The sequence below is a fragment of the Peromyscus maniculatus genome, chromosome 20 (assembly GCF_049852395.1).
Source record: "Peromyscus maniculatus bairdii isolate BWxNUB_F1_BW_parent chromosome 20, HU_Pman_BW_mat_3.1, whole genome shotgun sequence".
Lineage (NCBI taxonomy): Eukaryota > Metazoa > Chordata > Mammalia > Rodentia > Cricetidae > Peromyscus > Peromyscus maniculatus.
Window position 1 is genome coordinate 36,143,360 of NC_134871.1, and position 16,372 is coordinate 36,159,731.

Below are 16,372 nucleotides of genomic sequence, written 5' to 3' on the forward strand. Positions count from 1 at the left end.
TTGTAAAAGGTTAAAAAATTCCAATTACAGTAAACCAATACAGTGCATGGTTTTTGATTTGTGTATTATGTTTACATTTTTAAAGATTTATTGAACACTGCTAAGTGCAAAGAAATTTATGATTTCAAGAGGTGCCTGTTCAGCATTTGCTGTTGGCCATTATCAGGTTTGGCCAGATATAGATGAGGGCATGGCTGTGGCAGAGACAAGAAAGTCAAAAGGTGTGGCTTGAGGGAAGGGTAGGTGACGTTCATCAGTTTGGCCTTGAGTGGACTGCAGAGAGGGGTTTTGAACAGTAAATCCTGAGATAGTAGGTAAGAGATAATGCACCTCACTGGCAAAGCCAGAAGTGACCTGGAATGGCAGGATTTTAGGCAAGTGGGAGAAGTTCCAAGGAGTTTCAAGGAGAGATGCCCAATGGCACTCAAAATATAAATTTAGGTGACATGTACTACCTCTACAAATATGTCGAAATCTCAATTCCCTGGGGTTGTCATTTGGTTTGGGTTTGGGTTTTCTCAGTAGAACAAAATAGTGCAAAGCTTAACAGCTCTGCCATTAGACATATCGTTCAAATCTACCTGTTTATCTTTGTTTGGCACTGGACAGGCGACTCCATCTCTGAGAGCCACACCTTCTCCATTTCTATCTGCTGGCACTGGCAATCACCTCTGGCTACACCTCTAAGCACTGAAGACAGATAACTCACAGAAATGAAGTGCCAAGAGCAGTGAGAGCTGCGAGAATTTACCTGTGCTTGAACTTAGCAGTTTTGACAGCAGGGACTTTGTAGAGGCTGAAAGGATCCAGTTTCTTAGGGAAAGATGGGACTGGAGTACTTCAGTAGAAGGGTGAATTTCTGAGATAACAAAACCATGAGATCAGGCTCAGTATAAAGGATTTCATGACTCTGTAGAGCAATGATTCTCAACCTTCCTAATGCTGTGACCCATTAATACAGTCCCTCATGTTGTTGGTAACCCTCCATCCATAAAACCATTGTGTGTTGCTACATCACAACTATACTTTTGCTACTATTATGAGATGTAATATAAATATATGATACACAGAATATTCAACCCCTTTGACCCACAGGTTGAGAATTACTGCTGCTCTAGAAGGTTCTCAAGAGCTTTTGTAATTCAAGTGCATGATCTGTTAGCTCTGAGGGTCTGTTCTCACCCTTACATCCCCTCACTCTGATCTTTACACCTTACTCTGAAACCATCTGCTTGTCACAGAGGCCAATGTGTTTTGATTCCCTTGGGAGTTTATGTTGGAACTCAGTCTCCAATGCAAACAGTATTATGAGGCATGGCCTTCAAAAGGTGATTGCACCATAAAAGTAGATTAGGTGTATTCAAAACAATTGGACAGAAGCATTTATCCCTGTTTCACCCCTCCCATCCCTTCTACCACGTAAGGACATGTGACATTCCCCACTAGAGGACAATCTATCATTTGGAACGCAGAGGCATAGACCCTATTGCTACCTCAGTCTTGGATCATGAGTAATTAATGTGTGCTCTTTGCAAACAACCCAGTCTCAGATATTGTATTATGCAAGCATAAAGAGACATGAACTGGGCCTTGGAATTTTCCTGTGAACTTCAATGTCTGTGGGACTGAATTATTCCATTACCTTATTCATAAGCAGCCAAAGGCCTGAGCTTCTACCTTGGTTAAAATTCTAATGGCTAAAAATTCCTTAGATGTTTTAAGCACTGTGTGCCCAACCTTGTTCACATGCTTTGCTTTGGGATTGCTAACTCATTAATTCTCAAAGAGGGCTTCAGATGCAGGTTATCAAGAGCATATAGTGAACACAGAAGCACAGCTCCAGTGAAAGTATGCTACTAGAACAGAGTGGACCAGAATTCTGCATTCCAACCTGAATTCCACACTCCGTCATATTCTTGACTGAAAGTTATATGAGAGAGTTCTTTTCTTGATGGTTTGTATTTACCTTTGAGTCCTATATCTCTGAACAGGCTCTGATATTTGGGTACCTAATAAATATTTTCTGAGTGAGTGATTAAATGAGTTCATGGTCCAGTTTGTTCAAAAGTTCAGTCATCTCCTTGTGTAGCAATCACATGTGTGTCTTGGAGGGGTCTAGCAAATGGGCTAGTAAATACCATAAGACGGTTTCTCATCTTGGGACATTTGCACCAAAATCTAGGATAAGAGCATTTCCATGGGCATGGTCTTAACAGATTGTCCCACTACTCTGGTGGAACAGCTATGAAACCAAGGATGTCTTTGCTCTTTCTTATAGGTGAGGCTAGGCTGCTTATGTCCTGCCTTTCCTTAACTGACATGCCAGCATTGCAGTTTTCAGAAGCAGAGGGCCCAAGAGGTCTGAGGACATTGTGCAATGTGCTGTGATTGTTACAGAGTTCACTGACAACAGGGGGATTGGGAAAGAGCGTGGCAACTCCAAGTGAAGTCAAGTTCACTTCAAAGTGAATGAAGTAGTTTAAGAGGTCGGGATGAGTGCTGCTTAGCACACCCTGATTCATGTGGACTCATTTATTTGACTTCTGCAAAGACAGTGGGATCTGCAGCACCCTCCATGCAAACCACTGCAACATTTCATGTATATAAAGTAAATGAAATAAATCTTGAGGAGTGTTTTTTTGTGTGTGTGTGTGTTAAGATTTCAATAACAGCAAAACAGTCCTCCTACTTCTTTGCTTTTCCTTTGGGGCTGTATCAGTTTCAAGGATGCTGACCTAGAAAGATACGTGGCTCTTATTTTCCATTGTTGCAAACAATTTAGTGTTGTGATAATGTGTGGCCAATGCAGTGGCCACGGTTCCATTGTATTTGGTATTAATTTTCCTTCAAGAGGATTTCTTCACGGCAACATCTGTCTCTTCATTTTAAGTTCCCGAGGTTACACATACCTTTACAACACACATTCTTTCCTTTCTTCTTCCTCCCTTCCTTCCTCTCTCCTCTTTTCTTTTCCTTCCTCAGTCCTCCTCTCCTTTATTTCTTTTCTTTCACTCTTCCATATATCAGTCTCTACGAGAGGTGATTGACACGATTCATTGAAAACTCCTAGAGGACCCAACCTGAAATCTATGCTGCATCATACTCTAAACTGAAAACTGTGGGAGGGCAAGAAAGGAGGTTTCTCCTTACTGGTTAGTTTCCATCTCTAGGTCCTCTCCCGACAAGTCCTGATAGATGGATGCCCAATAAATATTTGCTGAGTGACGGAACACTTGCATTATTTAGCTAACCTGTCCTGGAGTTAGTTGGTTTTTTTTTTTCTACCAAAGTAATGACCATCATAGATGTCACCCTATAACACGGACACTAATATTATCCCTATTTTTCAGTTAAGAAAATTAGATCTATTTTGTCCCAATCTGAAAAGACCTGATAAACTCAAACTACTTTTCCTCCTCCTCCTCCTCTTCTTTTTCTACTTCTTCTTTGCCTCCTCCTCTCCCTCCTCCTCCCCCTCTCTTCCTCCTTCCCCTCCCCCCTCCTCCTCCTCATCCTTCTTCTTTTTGATAGAGTCTTATGTAACCCAGGTTAGCATTAAGTTCTCTATATATCTGAGGATGAACTTGAACTTCTGATTTTTCCTGTCTCTACCTCCTGAGTATTTGGAACACAGGTGTGTAGTGCCATACTGAGTTTGTGCAATGCTGGAGGATTGAACCCTGGGACCCAAGCATACTAGTCAAGCACTCTACAAACTGAGTTACACCTCCAGCCCTACATCCTCATCTCTTGCACAGGCACCTAGCATGGCATGTTCCTTTCAAGGTCTCCTGAAACCTATGCAGACTTCACTCCTCTCAGCCCCATCCTTCCAGTGCATCTGGGAAAAGATAGCTAGTTGTTATTTCTGGCTCCTCCCATCCTCAGTGAAAAGATTCTTCAGATTCTTCTGAGCATTTATACCAAGTGAAATCTTGCCTAACACTCTTGTGGCACACACTTGTCATGGTTTGGTATCTGGTATCTTTCCCTGAGTCATAGCACAGGCAATCGCATGGCCCAGTTTTTTTTTTTTTTTCCGTTTCTTTTTCTGTAAAAGCTAAAGTAACTGTAATATCTTTCTTTCAATCCTGGAAAACCAGCCAGTGCAGGGAGCATATGCATGCCTTTATTGGAAGGTGCACTCACAGATGAAGACACTGGGAAAACCTGTGCTCTTGGTGTCTTGGTCAAACTGTTTCATCTGGAAAATGGCTGCTAGTGTTCCGGGCTCTAGCTTTGCAATACCCACTGCATTTCTAGTTTCTGATGTTGCAAATTTCCCTGTCTCTGCTGTACTTCATAAAGATCAAGTACAAAATTCCCCTTATAGAACTTTCAATAATGTGACACTCACGGCAAGTTTGGGCTGGGGGTTCCAAAACTATCCTCAAATGCAGAACTTTTCTGGAAGGACTCACAGACTTTGCTGCAAGCTGTTGTTGAACTTTTGGATACAATTTCCCACAGGAAAAGTGTAGACAGAGATTTACTGAACAAAGAGGCCTTGAAACAGAAGGCAGGACTTCCTGCTGTTCTTCCTTGTAGTAATGGCATGCCATTTTCCCAGCACGATTTGTATAGAGAATACATGCCAGCCTGAAAAGCTGATCTAAGCTTTGGGGTCAGGACATGTTTATATGTGCTCCATCCACCACATAGAGGTGATTCATTGACCTCAGTTAATCTCAGTCTCCATCTCAACTGGTATCATGTGACTCAGAGGATTTACCTCTAACGCCAATTATAAGGCTGGTATTTCTGTTGTAGAAATCCCTCATCCTAAACTATGTGGGTACAATTGGCTCTCCCCATAAATCATTTTTCAGTCTAATCACTGGATTCCAGGTCCCCAAACAATGCCAGGAAGATATTACCTAACATTAAGGACAAATGTCAGACTTCTCTTTGATCAAAGCCAAATACTAGATACTCATGATTTATAAGAACTCTCCAATACTTGTCCAGTTCTCTCAGCTCTTTTGTCTGGGTTATTTTCACTGCTGGTAGCAAAGAACCGCTCATTGATACCAAGTGTATACCTTATAAAGTTCAGGGATATTCTTCCCATTGAGAAGGAATGGCAGGTCAGAAGATATAGGTGAATACATCTTCAACCCTTCTCCTGGCAGCTGAAAAGATCCAGCCGCAGTACACAGTCTCAAAGAATGAAAACAGTGGTAATCTAAGCAAGGCAGTGCCCAAGGTTTTCCCTCAGTTATTTCCTTTGCTTCAAATTCACTGGATTTGTCGCTTCTTGGCACTTCCTGGAGACAAGTGGCAATAGGTGCTAAAGGCCTGAAAAAAATATAAAAGGGAGAAACTTATAACAAGAAACATAAAAAATAACCCAACCCCATATCTACTAATTTAATTTCCTCTGAGAATTGAGTAAACAACAGTTTTTAGTCAGACTCAATATTACAACACCTGGGGCCAGTTCACACATACACATATCTGATGGCTACAGATTATTATGTAAGGACCATTAAATTTAGCCTACTGCAGATAGGCACAGAAGTAAATACGGTCTGAATTAAAACAGGGTCTCCAAACCGATTAATCCTTCCTAATATAATCCACAAGAAAAAAAAATGAAATGGGGCCTCTAGGGAAATTGCAAGTAGCTGCCAATTTTGCTAATGATAATAAGTTTATTTTACTTGCTAATATATTCCTAATTACTCTGGTTCTAGGATGTTTATTTTGCTGTCAGTCATTTTCTTTGATTTATATTCTTTGTGAAAAGCCTTCGTCATATCAATCAACCCTTTTCAAGTTTGATGGCAGCAGCTGAACCTGATCTCACCTTCTCTGTCACACAGCCCTGCTGGGCACCATTTTACCCTGAAGGAGGGGAAGGCATTGGCTACAGATCCTTCCAGAATTCATAGCTGTCCATTGGTATCATGTGGCTCAAAGGATTTACCTCTAACGCCAATTATAAGGCGTTTATGGAGAGAAAAAGCATTTACAAGGCTTTGGTTTCAGGGAGAGAAATGACATTGTCTACACTGCAAACCGTTTTTATAGTTCTGTTTTTCTAATATACTCAGCCAGTGTCTGCATTTTCCAAACTGTCCTATGATATTTGCACTTATTTAGTCAACAGAAGATGATTACTCAATACATGTACATGATATATAACAATAATCTAGGCTTGTACTCTTTTAAACCTACTCGATATTTTAAACCTACTTTGTATTATGCCTACTTCCTGTATGCACAGACCCTATGTGTGAACATCTTTCATCTATCATGTGTGTATGAATGTATACAAATAATTGTATCAAGAATATCATGTCTAGGGCTATGAAGTGAATCATCAGATAGATGTGCACTCGGCACAAACCTGAACCTGAGTTTGGTCTTCCAGATCCCTGTAATACATGGATGTGGTGGCATATATCCATCATCCTAGCACTCCTATAGTAAATGGGATGTGGAGAGACCTGAGAATCACACAGAACCTCACAGGCCAGCTAGCATGGAATATGAGGTTGTAGCAGAAACAAAAGAGACCCTGTCTAAACAAGATGGAAGTAGACATTTGACTCCTGAAAGTTGTCCTCTGGCCTGCACATGCACAACATGGTACATGTTTGTCTGCAAACACACACACACACACACACACACACACACACACACACACACACACCAGTTTTATACACACAGTTTTGAAAATATCAACCTTAAAGTATCATGTTTTTAATGTAAAATTTTCTAATTTTAATGGGTAGGAGGGACCCATTACTTCATTAACTAATTTCAGAAATCAGTATGAAGGCCCTGAGACTGAGGATAGAGATCAAGACTGAAAAGGTTTCAGCCGCCTTTTCTTCTCTACTCCTGGGGAATATTTACAAATGACAGACAAATGAATACTACATTAGATTGAGGACTACAAGCCAGGTAAGAAAGAAAAATAAAGGGATAGAAGAATGGAGAAGAAATTCTTTCAGTAGTCGGAGTAGATCACTGCCATCTTGGGGTGAGACAGTTGAAGGAAGAAGGAAACAGCTATAAGGAGAACTTCCCCAGGAAAGAGAAAGCCAAAAAGCTCTCAGTATCAAGAGAACTTGGCCTTCTAGAAGGACAGGAGTGGGAGGCTGATGTGGAGTGACTGGGAAGTAAGGAGAAGATGCTAGGGAGAGATAGACAATCAGGCTTGTGTGGAGACAGTCCAGGTGTGATTGAGGGGGTGTGCTTTAAAGGAGAGTTGTGTCTGCAGTGTGGCAATGGATACTAGGAATCTAGTGAGGGACGCAGGCACAGCAGTCACGAGAAAGATAGAAGAGACAGGATAACAAGGTGGGTGACTGTCAGCTGGTCTGGAGGGAGGACAGTAGTTATAGAGAGAAGCAGATGATTAGGATGGCTGAAAGAAGAGAACCTGGGGCTCACAGAGAAGGAAAAGGAGAAGAATTTGTGGTCTTCCAACTTTCCTGTATGCTATGTTTGCTGAGATAAAGAAGAATGAATGGGAAGAATAAAGAAAGAGTGAATTTACATGTGAATTTCAGATCTTGGATACAATAGATTTTGATATCAATTTTTGTGCTCCTATGTGGGAGCCCAGCTGGGAGACTGGTTCTCACATTTTACGACAGGGAACTCTTGAAGAGAGAGGGATAAGAGATATTAGATAGAAGGATAGAAGGGAGAGAACACATAGAAACACAGGATAGCCTCGGGAGGACCTAGATCGTTATCTACCAGCCCCTTCTGTCTCCTCTACAGGGCTATTTATAGGAATGCCAAGGGGTGGAGCAAATGACCTCCTCCTAGCTAAGCCAAGTATACACCTTTCCAATCACCTAGTAACCATGCACATGGTCAAGTAATCCTCTAGTGTAGCTTTGCTGGGTAAAGCGAGCTCAGATCTCACTAGGAAACCTTTGTCACTCCTGTCAACTTTTACATTGTTGCTACTTTTGGGTTCAGTACTGGTCAGATTTGATTTGAACCTTTTCCAGCCTGTATGTCTCCTGGACTGTGAACTTCATGAAGACAGAAACCATTCACTTTCTATTTTTGTTTCCATGGAACCTACCACAAAGTCTTATTCATGTCCAGCTTAATGCTAATGCAAAGCAGAAATCAAAGAGGGAAAGATTGTCTAAAATCCCAAAGGATTCTATATTGGTACTCCAACTAGACAGTATCTATGCATCCTTATCATTTGCTGACTTCTTACATCACACTGGTGACCAAATACCATAATAGAAATGATTTATTCAATCATTCAATAAGCATTTTTGGTGCAGCTCCTGTATATGAGCCACCATTCTAAACACTTTGGGGTACCAGTGACCAATACAGACAAAAAGATTTCCCTACAGAAGTGTGTATTCTACAAAATGGTGGTGCCACTGCCATCCTGCTCCACCTAGTGTGTGTTTTTCTCAATGTATATCTATGAGGGCCTGGGTAAGTGTGTGTTCCCAAAGCAAATACTACAAATTTCAACATTGGAGACAAGCAGCTATCACTGTTCTTGTCATTAGCATGTAGGCCCCACCTTCACTGACTTCTTATAATCTAGAAGCATCTACTGCATTCTGCTAATTAATCTTCACTTGTATGAAGAAACTGGCTTTACTGACTTACAGATGATGATGAACTAGAAATTTAGGGGACATCTTAGTCGGTGTTCTATTGCTGTGAAGAGACACCATGACCACAGCAACTTTTATAAAGGAAAGCATTTAATTGGGGGCTTGCTTACATTTTCAGATGCTTAGTCCATTATCATCATGGAAGGAAGTATCGCAGCATACAGATAGACATGATGCTGGAGGAGCGGAGAGTTCTTTATCTGGATCTGCAGGCAGCAGGAAGAAGCAGAGAGCCACTCGCTCTGGCTTGGGCTTCTGAAAACCTCAAAGGCCACCCCCCCACCCCCACCCCCGGTGATACACTTCCCCCCAATAAGACCACACCTACCCCAACAAGGACACACTTCATTAATAGTGCCACTCTTTGATATACTGAAGTATTCAAATCTATCAGCCTTTGGTGAATATTCTCATTCAAACTACAGGGGATAGGTGATTTTCCATAGGTGGAGAGTTCACGACCTCAGCCTAACTGTGCCTGATTCCAACCACCAAATCATACTATTTTTGCTTCCCATGCATACTGTCATTCATTGTGTGCTCATTTACATCCAAACCCATCAAACACTAATTGGGACTTGATCCTCCAGGAACTGCCTGATTGTCTTCCCTCCCCTGAGGTGTTTGCAGCTAGATATAAAACATGCACATCAGCAGCTTTATGACAAAACCATACCCTGCCCTACAGAGTGTAAATCTATCAAGGAGATGAAAGCTTTCCATTGTCTAGGATGAACTGTGGATGGATTCCTGGATACGCACTCTGTAGCTCTGCCTTCAGAATCTCCCTGTGCACTATTGTGTTAAAGAGTTGTTAGCTGCCCAATATGGGTGCCAGAAACCAAACCCCAGTCCTCTGAAAGAGCAGCAAGTGTTCTTATCCACTGAACCATCTCACCATCCCATCTCCAAATGCCAGAAATCAACCTCAGATGTTTTCCTCATTGTTCTCCATCTTAATTTTGGAGACAGGGTCTATTACTGGACATGGAATTCACTGATTCCTATGGGCTGTATAGCTAGTGAGTCTCTTGTTTCTGCATCCATAGTACTGGAGTCACAGGCATGTACCACTACACCAGGCTTTTTTAAATGGGAGCTAGGGGATGTGGACTCAGAGCCATCTCCCTTACCATCCCATTTTTGTTAAGGATAAATTTGAACTTTGGAGAGGTTGACTAATTTCCCTTAAGACACGGAGCTCTTAAAGAAAACAGACCTGACATCTACCACTCCCCAGGTTGCCTCCCTCTTGCAAAGCCTCCTCCGAGGGACAACTCTCTTGTGGGGTTTCCACACTGACACTGAGCCGATAAATTAGACTCAAAGTCAATATATTCATATTTGAGTTCCTTCAATGCTATGAAATGCTATGTGGGGGGATTTGCAAAGCTATATTACAATGAGGTAGACCCTAAGATGGCATATTGGAGAATCTGAACAGAGTCATCATCATTGGGGGAGGGATATATAGGATAAAAACACGAAAGAAACTCTAACAAATACAATCATTTTTATATGTGTGTATGTATGCACATGTATGTATGTATAAATAACCAGAATTGAGGATGAAGAGACGCTGGGTGTTTTAATCTGTTTTTTTGTTTTGTTTTGTTTTGTTTTGTTTTTGTTGTTTGTTTTGTTTTGTTTGTACTGTATATAACAGCCTACCTCACACTGGGTAAGGAAGAGCGTATTGGTTCTGCTCCTGGAGCCTGGGAAGTTTAGATGGAGCTGGTGGCTCCAGGCAGGCAGGTTCTTGCTGCATCATCCCAGGGAGAAAGTGGAAGAGCGAGGCAGGAGAGGGTGAGAGTGGGTAGAACGTGCCCTTTTACATGAGCACCAATGCCACCCACGAGGGTGAAGCCAGGTGGCTTCATCTCCTCTTAACATATCCCACTCTTAGAGGCTGGAACAATGATGAATTTCAATCTAAGTTTTAGAGGAGACAGATATTCCAACCTCAGCACACAGGATCAGCACAAGACGAAAGTTCTCTGCTGCAACCTTCACCCAGTCCGACATCCTTTAATAGAATTACCTGGCCAACATTCACTGTGCACCTCCTCAACCAGCTCTGGACAGGCACCCGGCACAGAGTGATCACACACCTGAAAAACACAGAGGGAGAGAGAAAGCGCCAACGGACAACACTGAGTGCACTAGGCATTATTATGGCCCTTTACCCTTCTGAGAGTGTCTAAAGCTAATTTCCCATGTGTCCATCTTGCCCCATGTTGAAGGTGGGACTGGGATGACTGTAGTACCACTTGGCAGCTGATTGGTACTGCCTCTAGAATCATCACAGCAGGGTCTGAGCCTGTCATCTGCTAGATCCCTCTGCTTCCAACAGGGCAATGACATATGACTGACCGCAGATGGTAGCTGCTGTACATTCCAAAGTCTCTCTGGGTGTCCTGTTTCCATAGCCTGTCAGGCTTGCAAACCAGTTTCCTCTTTGATAAATATTTTTAATAAATATTATGGTGTCAGTCTTAGCCTGCATGTGCCTGCTCACACATACTCATGCATGCACACTCACATCATACATACATACACACATCCACAGAGAGAGGGAAGAGAAGGAGGAAGTAAAAAAAAGAAGAGGGGGAAGAGGAAAACACAACTAGGAAGATGGGCAAGGTGGAAGACTCAGAAGGAAGTGTTCGATTTTATTTTTCCTTTTACAGAAAAAGAAAAGGAAACTCAAGAAAGAAAAAAGAGACCAACAGAGCAGCTACCATTGGATTTCACCAGACTCCCACAAGCCCATCACTTACGAGCTGACCTTGAGTTTCATTTACACAAGGGTAGCTGCTTTGGTTGGGTTGAGCTAGAGAACTAGGCTGCCCTTTCTTTTCTAAATGGAAATTCAAATGTCAACTGACTTTTGCATGGGAGGCTTAGTATACCATCCTTTGTTTCCACCCACACCAGCATCTCATTTTCATTGTTTTTATTTGCTGTAAGGCTACGAAAGAATGAGACAATTTTTGCAAAGTGGTTGCCAGTCTTTAGCATCCACCTGCTTATTTGCTCCCATCCCAAGGTACCCTGTCTGATCTTCTAGCAGGTGTAGCTAGCAGCTGTAGCAGACTTCACCCAGCATGGGCAGATGGATGGGATGCAGCCCACACAGTGGGGTAGACTTTGAGAAAAATAATAGATGATCAGACCTTCATCGAGGCCTGCTACAGAAATGTGGCAGCGAAGCAAAGTGTGCCAAGTTGGCAGGTGCCTGGGTCTGCTGTTGTGTGCGAGCAGCAGTGGGATTCCTGTTGGGCGGAGGCTGGCATGCTTGGCAGTGCAGGCTGATCATTCTGCATCTCAGTTGTTTGCTGTAACCAGAGTAGATAGCTCTTGGAGCAGATTTACAGTGGGGGTAGGATGAGGGTGATGGCAAAGCCAGCCTCTGCCTTCATTGGGCCATGTGGCTTGGGGAAAGCCAGGTATCCACTCTCACAGCTGACCACTTCCCCTTTAGTGCAGTAGAGCTACACCAGACCCGGGAGGTTCCCTGATCTCCCCCACTACCATGAGAGAAAAAGAGAGCGTGCACCAGGCAAGCATGGAGGCTCTGAGTGGTGGGTGGCATTCTTGTAGGATGAAGGGGAACTGTCTAGGATGATAGCTGGGTTTGTTTTTCATGGCAGCAATGCGATACAGGACTGTGGCGAGGCCTGCAGGTGAGGTGGGGGAAGCATCAGGCACCTACAGGTGCTCTGTTAAGGGGGCAGCTGTCTTATGAGTCATTAATGTCACATAGGCCTCTGTCTGCAGCAGTCATCCTGAAATGGGATAGGCAATGGATTTCTCCTTACTGTGTAGCTCATTCATAGAAATTCTGGAATACTCCTTTTGAGAACCATGAGATAGAAATGGGAAAAAGATCACAGTTCTTTTGGCTTTTATTTAGTCTTTCACCTTATGGAGAAAGTCCCCTGAGTTATCATTCTGATGAGAGTAGCTCTTGAACTATTTGATCTTTGAGGCAACATCCCCTCTCAAGTGACAATCAGCAGTGGGAAGAGCACTACAGTGGATCAGACAAGCCTGATTGAATTTAGAGCTCCTACTTACTTCATTGGGAAAGTAAAGATGCCTTTTAGGTTAGCTATATGATTCATAGACCGAAAATTACCTTACCTGCTGCATTAACCAATTACTCCAGAGAAATATAACCAATAAGGTATATGATGTATATTATCTATAATTATACTATGTATATTATATATCCTATTGGTTATAATAGATATTAAATTATATACTACAGATTGAAAACTATAGTGTATATTCTACAAACATACTAGACTATAAAATTGTATTCTCTATACTATTCATGTCATATATAGCTGTATTATAGGCATTAACTAATAAATCCTATTGGTTCTATTCTCTGGAGGGCTTTTACAGTGTATTCAATGTATGTGCATATGTACTCTGATAGAGCAGCAAGCTCTTATCTGATGAGTCATCTCTGCAGCCTTACTAGGAGCAATGATGTTAAGATTTATAGGCTTGTTGGTGCTGGCTAGTACAAAACCATTGGGAATAGCTCACAACCTAGTGATTCAAGCTGAGACACTATGCAACTGTTTTGGGTCTATCAGTTGGAGACTCAGTGGCAATGCTTACATTCACAATTGCAGGCTGAAGTCTTTCTTTTGTTTGAATAGTCTAACTCTTTGTTTACAAAGGCATTTAACTAAGTGGATATGGCACCCCCACACCTTAGAAGGCAATATGTTTTACTTAACGCCCACCATTGTAAATGGTATTTACAGTTTTAAAATATTTTCTCAGCAATGTTGAGACCAGTATTGACCAAACCACTGGGCACCGTAGACTAACCAAGTTGATGCACAACATTAACCTGATGGAGGGGCTTTCAGGATATTTGATAAGTTATGTAATTCAGCCCTTGCAAGGATAAGTTCAGGCAAAAGGTATGTTCCCCAATGGTTCTTTCCTTTCACTGCCTGCTAATTCTCTCAACTATGGTCATTTTTGTACTCTTCTCCCTGTCCTCATTTTTAATGGTTTGTTGCCTTGTCTTTTCCTACTCTCCAAGGACCACAATACCTGGGTCCTCAGTATCCTTGAGGAAGAATTACCATGAATTACTGAAACTTCAGGCTTTGTAAATACTTTTTTTTTTAAAATGTTTGTATTTGTATGTATTATCTTGTTTCTGAGGTATATCTGACACTTGAAATTACATACTTTGTCAGTTTTCCTTTATTAGGAAAGATCAGGGTTTCCAGAAAGCATAGGGTGATTATTTAGTGACCAGTAATTGTAATGACTGATTATTTTTTATATAGGTGAATAAGATCAATGGCTATAAATATATGTAGTTTCTAGAGCAACAAAATAATATCTATAGTAAAGATCTTTAGAAGATTCACTTAAGTCAAATATATATATTTTTTTTAGCAAAATTTGAATCTCTGCTAGTGCTGGTCACACATTTTCTAGTTTTATTTCTGTTAATGTAATGAAATGCCCTGACCAAAAGAAATTCAGTAGAGAAATGAATGTATTTCAGCTTAAATCCTAAATTGTAGTCTGTTATTGTTGGGGAATCAAGGCAGGAACTTCAAACAGCTATTCACAGCATATCCAGTCAAGAGCAAAAAGAAATGAATGCAGGCATGCTCATGTGCTTGCCTGCTTGTGCCCACATCGATTTCTAATACAGTTCAGGATCCTCTGTGCAGGGAATGGCATGACCCACAGTGGGCTGGGTCTTTCTACATCAATCAACTTAAGTATGATAATCCCAAATAGACATGCCCAAAGGCCAACACTATGTAGACAGTCCTTCACTGAGACTCTCTTTCTAGATTATTTTAGGTTATGTTGACAACTAGAGATAACCATAGTGAGTATCTGTAGCTTTTTGTGTGTGTCTTGTCCATATCTAAATTCATATGCAGAAGGCTTCATACCCAGTGTGATAGTATTACCAGGTAGATTTTGTAAAATAACTAGATCATGAAGGTGGCCTCCTGTGAATGGGCTCAGTGGCTTTATAGGAAGAGAAAGGGATACTGTACCTTTCTCCTTCATGTGAGGACACAATGAGAATATGGCCACCTGCCAACTAAGAAGAGTGCCCTTGCCAGACACTGAATCACCGGTGACTAGGACTCAGCCTCCTCAGTCTTCAAATTCATGAGAAATAAGTGTTTTTATTTAAATAATGACATATATCATTTTATCTAGAATCCAGAACTAAGACTTCTGATGAGCAAGGTCTTCAGTGTATCCTGTCACCAGTGGCTATGTGGGGTGGTATTGTGTTCCCCAAAATATTGTATACTCTAATAAATTTATCTGGGGTCAGAGAACAGACAGCCACTAGATACAAAGGCTAGAAAATGGTGGCACTCACACCTTTAATCCTAGCATTCCAGAGATAGAAATCCCTCTGGATCTCTGTGAGTTCAAGGCCACATTGGAAATAGCCAAGCATGGTGACACACGCCTTTAATCCCAGAAAGCCAGCCTTTAATCCCAGGGAGTGGTGGTAGAAAGCAAAAAGATATATAAGGCGTGAGGACCAGAAACTAGAAGCATTTGGCTGGTTAAGCATTCGGCTGGTTAAGCTTTCAGGCTTTGGAGCAACACAGTTCAGCTGAGATTCATTGGGATGAGGACACAGAAGCTTCCAGTCTGAGGAAACAAGACCAGCTGAGAAGTTGACCAGGTGAGGTTAGCTGTGGCTTGTTCTGTCTCTCTGACCTTCCAGTATTCACCCCAATAACTGGCCTCAGGTTTGATTTTATTAATAAGAACTTTTAAGATTCCTGCTACAGCTATGTCATATTCTTCTTGTTTTACACAATACTTTCTTTCCCTACTAGACAAAGTTCTTGAAGGCAGGTGTCAAGTCTTAGATCATTGTTTACCTGCCTTAGTTCTTGCAGCAGTATGTTCTCAAAAAATAACAGTAAGTGCTGGCTGAATTTTAAAAATTGAGTTACTCTCTACACATACTTTTGTACTTTCCCCCTTCTCTTTTGGTACTTCGATGAGATATAAACTACACAAAGATTGTAGTCTAAAGGCATGCTTTCTGGGAAAATCTGTATATGAGACAAATTCTTGCATAGCACCCCAGTCACCTTTGAAAGATGGTGAGAACTTTTTGTTTTGCAAATCAGTAAAGAAAATTAAGCATTCATTCTCCTATCCAATAAAAAATAGAACCACAATGCATGCTCCAGTACCAGAGAGCAGGTATCACATCACACATACTAATAAACAAATGAAGGCACAGCTGAACTGGAATGTCATTTTCATCCCCCAATGAATTTAAGGTTTTAGCAGTGAGCAGAAATGGCTGTTGACATAAAAAAATTTTTATTGTGCTCTTCTCATTGAAAAACTTAGAAAACTTTTGAAGTAGTTGTGCCCCTAAACCTCAAAATTTAAAAGAATTAAGCCTCCACAATCAACTCTCTATTAGCAGGAATGCTGAAGACTGGGGTGGGGGGAAAACTGCAAGACAGATGGTTTCTTTCATAGGAAATCTCTACTTTCCCCAGTGAACAAGCTTCATAGGTTGCAAGGAGTGGAAGCTGGGGGAAGTATGTGTGTAGCAGAGACCCCAGAAAAGTATTATATAAGCAAAGAAAGTCAGGCTATGCTCCAGGATAGTATTTAGAATATACAATGGCAGGAAAAGTACAAAGCAAGACACTGAAGGACTCATCATAAAAATCAGGACACTGGCAGGGGTGTGGAGG